Source organism: Zingiber officinale, chromosome 3A (genome assembly GCF_018446385.1).
Source record: "Zingiber officinale cultivar Zhangliang chromosome 3A, Zo_v1.1, whole genome shotgun sequence".
NCBI classification, from domain to species: domain Eukaryota; kingdom Viridiplantae; phylum Streptophyta; class Magnoliopsida; order Zingiberales; family Zingiberaceae; genus Zingiber; species Zingiber officinale.
Genome location: NC_055990.1, coordinates 42,443,428 through 42,448,879, shown reverse-complemented (window position 1 = coordinate 42,448,879; position 5,452 = coordinate 42,443,428).

Genomic DNA, 5,452 nt, shown 5'->3' with positions numbered 1-5,452 from the left:
GCTGGACCCTCCAATGCTAGTACAGACCCTAGGTTTCCCACAGACGAACTTAGGATTAAATTTGAGTCCACCATCTATAAGGCCATTAGGACTACCTGCATAGACAGAGCGTTCTTCCTAAGGTCATGTCCCTCTGCCTTAGAGGTTATAGGCCACTACAATTTAAGGAACCTTGTAGAATGTACCAGTCCAATAAACATAAGTCTATGTGCCGAATTTTGCAATAACTTAGTAAAAGTAGATGACTTCACCTATACCACTAGGGCAGCAGGCACTGATATCGTATTTTCCCCTATGACTATCCGAGAGTTTTTAGAGTTGCGTCCTTCTACTTGCCCCTTTTTGTGCTATCCTCCGAGGGATCTACCATTCGACGATCCCTACTCACATATTACTCTCGATACGATGTATTCGTATTTTTTTGGGGGAGAGAGAGATCCCACTGTGACACAGTTTAGGTCAGTAGAACTTAGAGTCCAGGACTACGCTCTTTATAGGGTTGTAGTTCTTTGCATTTTACCACTGACCACTAGGGACATCGCTGTGATGCGCCCATTCCATTCATTCCTACTTTATGCCCTGATTCATAGGTTGGAGATTGACATTAGCCTACATATCTTCTCCACCATCATTTACGCAGCCGGATACGTGACTGACAGTCGAGTCCATATGCCATTTGGTCACATTCTGACAACCTATATGTCCTCACTGCACATTGATGTCACTAGAGGAGACGTTGCCCATATGACCGAGTTCGATGTTATATCCTCTCGGAACTTTTCCCTAGCAGGCATCCAGGTAGATAGAGATGACGGGACTATGACTTGGCGGAGGGGGGCATAGCACCAGCCCGATCCAGACGCACAGATGGACGAGTTCATGCTCGCACTATTTCCGGAGGAAGCCGCACCGGCTCCACCGCCACCCCCAGCTCGAGCACCATGACACGCTCCCCGCACTCTAGCCGACCGTATGACCGGACTAGAGAGAGCCATGGCGAGTCTCCAGCAGGAGAACTCCGATTTTCATCGGGACATATGGCGAGAGGTTACCGAGTTACGAGTTGCCGGGGACACCCGCCACACTGAGCTGATGGCACTTCTTCGATCCTTGGGATCTGGACCACCCCCTTCATCATCTCAGTAGCTTTAGTGATGACCTACTTCTGTAGCTACACTATTTGTAAAATATTTTGGATTTATCTAGTGACATTTCAAACTTACATTGAATATGTTCTATCTCAATAGCCTAGGAAATTTCAAAAATCCTTTCAAAAATGATTTTATCAACTTATAGGCTAAACTTTTTTGTTTTCAAAATTCCCATTCTCAGACTTTCAAAAACAGTTTTTGCCTTAGACTAAGTTTACCTCCTTAGAAAGCATGTACCCATAGGACTAATTTTTGAGCATCTCACAACCTTGCTTGTGTTTGACAAACATAGAAAGGGGTGAGATGCATAGGCCAACTGTCTAGACCTAAGATACTTATTTCAGTGCATCAGCATAAGTCTGGACGTTAAATACAAATCAAATATTAATCAGATTAAAGTTCATCAGTCAAGTCAAACACTGACTGATTATAATTAACTTAATCTGACTAACCTAGTGAACGCTACTATCTTCTGATAGTTAGTTAGTACCTAATTGGTTAGACAGCTGGTTAGAGATAGGTATCAAATTCAGGGGGAGAAATATAACTATTTAGTTTGCCAAATTGAATTTTAAACTTAATTTTGAAAATCGAAGTTTAAAAACAACTTGTTTAAAAACTGACTTTTTCAAGTATGTTAAACCGCTTTTGAATCTAATACCTTTCTAAAAATTTGATTTTGGAGAACAAATTTTATAAACACATTCTAAAAATATGGTCTTACTTTTACCAAACTCCTTTGAAAACTAAAAGTAAAAATTTAAACTTAATTTCACTTTGAAAATTGTCCTGAGTCTAGTTCTTAAAAATTTGATTTTACTCAATTTTGACAATTTGATTTGAAGGATAAATCTTACAAAATTTAGTTTACAAACTAAGCTTCTCAAAATTATTTTTGATTTTGAAAAAAAAAAATAGATTTTTTCAAACCTAGTTTTGGAATTTTGGTGTTGAAAACTTATGTTTATATAGCATTTCAAACTTATGTTGAAACTTGTTTTGAAAATTTTTTTTGAAATTTAATCCTTATACACTTATGTTTGAAAATTAACCTATCTACACTTAGCATTTTTTCTAAAAACTAAAAGCTAATGCTTTAAACAAGTTTTCAAACTTTAGACTCCCCCAAGTCAATTTGATCTTTTCTTGGATTTAAAAACTCAGTTATTTTTCAAAGTCTTATTGTTTTCAGTAATTCTCACTATGTTTGTTTACCCTCGTTTTTTGATGTATGCCAAAGGGGGAGGTTTAGGTTGGTTAAGTTAGAGCAACTTAATGCAAACTTGAAAAACTAACTTAAACCTTAAAAACCTCAATAATCATGCTTGATTCTTGCATATTTTTTTCACTAACTTAACCAGGTTGTCATTCCATCAAAAAGGGGGAGATTGTTGGTGCGGTTAGCACTAACGGTCTAACTCAGGTTTTGATGAATAACAAATCAGGTTAAGTTAGGTTTGTTGTTGTCTGACACTTTTATCAAGTGTGCAGGAGAAGTCCAGCTAGGTCGACGTGCTGACCGGATAGCTGGCGAGAAGTCCAAGCGGGTCGACGGGCTGACCGGACGCTTGGCGAGAAGTCCAGCTAGGTCGACGGGCTGACCGGATAGCTGGCGAGAAGTCCAAGCGGGTCGACGGGCTGACCGGACGCTTGGCGAGAAGTCCAGACGGGTCGACGGGCTGACCGGACGTCTGGCAGGTAAGTGAGGTAAGTCACTGGAAGGGAGTGACTGTGAGGACGCGTTCCCGGGAAGGGGACATTAGGCGTCGATCCGGCTTAGATCCATTTCGGATGTCTAAGTCGAGATCGTGACTAGATTCCGGTCTCAGAAAGACGGACTCTAAGTCATACTCTTTCTTATCCATCTATTGAACTTTAACTGTGCTAACAATCTGTTTTACAGGATACATATTTGCCTCGGACTAACCCTGTTTTGCAGGAAAAAGGAGCTTTCTGAAACAAGGTGGTCCGGGCGCCCGGAGGGGATCCGGGCGCCCGGAAGGGATCCGGGCGCCCGGAAGGCAAATTTCATCCAGCCGAGTCGTCGCCACGTGGAGCATCATGGTTCGTGCAGCTACGTCACGTTCCAGGCGCCCGGAAGGGATCCAGGCGCCCGGGACAGCATATAAAAGAAGCCCCAGGTAGGAGCTTCAAAAACATCAAGTCTGCACTGAAAACTTACTGCTTGCTCTGCTGCTCTACGCTCCTGCGACGCCACGAGGCTATTCCGACAAAGCGCTTTCTTAAAGTCTAACTCTTCTTCTCTTGTCGGTATTTTATTTCTGTCAATTCTTGTACTTATTTGTAATCTTCATTCGAATTGATAGTGATTGCCCAACGAAAGTACTCACGGAGTACGGGCCTTCGAGTAGGAGTCGTCACAGGCTCCGAACGAAGTAAAAAACACCTGTGTCTATTTTAGTTTTCCGCTGCGTTTATACTCATCTTTATCGAATCGATATTCACCCCACCCCCCCCCTCTATCGAATCCAACGGTCTTACACTTAGAAAAGTCAACTCTAGGGTCTAAGGGTCAAAATCCCAAGTCAAAGGACAAGAGAGGTTTGGGTCACAAACCTAAGTCCCAAGTGGTCAAGCCCACTTATCATAATGTTCCATTCGATTATGGAACAAAATCTAGGGCTAGGAATGTTGGGATCTTAGATGGCTAGAGGGGGGTGAATAGCCTCTTAAAAAACTTAGACAGAGAGTTCTACACAAAAACTGTTAGCACAGTGGAAGTGGAAAACTAAAACGAAGGAGGAAAAACACACACACAGCAGACACAAAGATATACGAGGTTCGGGGATAACTTGCCCCTACTCCTCGGCGTGTCCGTAAGGTGGACGACTCCTTGATCTTCGGTAGATCGCACCCCGGATAACTTTCGGCTAAAGATGTCTCCTTCTCGGTGGAGCAACCTCTCAATAGAGTCTCAAGAAAGATCTAAATTAAAGCATGAGACTTACAGAAACTCGGTGGCAAAGGAGAATATAAATGCTTACAACCACGTGAGTATCAGTAGCAGAAAACAGAGATCGCAGTTCACCCGAGAGCTCAAGAACTTCGCTCAACAGCACAGACTTTTCTTTCAAGTTTTTTTTTGTTGTGTTGTTCTTGTTCCCCTCTCGCTGTTTTTACTGCTTCTCAAATCTGATCTTCTGCTGTCACAGATCTGGTCAAAACTGCGCAAATCAACGCTGCAGCCAATCCCTCTTTCTCCTTACCTGGTTCTCTGAACTCACATCAATGATATCACAGTCATCACTGGCGTCTTCTGAGCTCGAACCAATCCCCAGGAGTCAAGCAGATCGCAGCCCAATCGCAATCAGAAACCCAGTGAACGTTGATGCCTCAAATGCATCTGTTGCAGCAAATCACAGTGTAAAGAGCACTTGTCTTCTTCTCTTAATGAAGCTCAATTTGAAATTAACCATGAGAATGTGACCTGCAACCTGCAAGCTCAAAAGACTCACAGCAGATGGTTAAAAACAGATGGTGAAGACAAATACGGCAATCAGAAAAAGTACATGCAAAACAAACAATACTGTGGATCGGTCTGCAGACCGATCCACGCTTTCTGGATCATCTCTGATCGGTCTGCGGACCGATCAGGAACTAATCTGATCGGTCCCCAGACCGATCAGATAGCGCTGTTTGAAAATACGCGCAGCTCCTGATCGGTCTGCGGACCGATCAGGCACTAATCTGATCGGTCCCGAGACCGATCAGATAGCGTTCTTCCCAAACGCTTACAGCTTCCTGATCGGTCTCCAGACCGATCAGTAACATCACAGTAGGCTACTGATCGATTTCTGATCGGTCTGCAGACCGATCAGTAAACGTTCAGTAGCCACTGATCAATTCCTGATCGGTCGGCAGACCGATCAGGTATAAAGGTTTCACTGGATCGGTCTGCAGACCGATCCAGCTTCTTGACTCAGTCCGGGTCGAGCCCTCTCTGACCTAGTCCGGAGAAATGAGCTCCCTAGCCCTCTCCGACTTCATCTGGTCCTAGAGAACGAGCTACCGAACCCTCTCTGACTCCGCATGCCAAGTTTCCTTCTTGGACTTTTCAACACCAGATGTCCGATCACCCTTGATCCATCTGGATTTTCCCTTGCCCGGCTTCACTCACCAGGACTTGCACCTAGCTTCACTCACTAGGGTTTTCACCTGGCTTCACTCACCAGGACTTTCCAACTGCTTCAATCAGGTCAACCTAGTCAACCTAGATTAGTAATTAATCTGAGTTAATTATCTGATACAAACTTAAATCAGTGTCAACAGCAAAACAACAT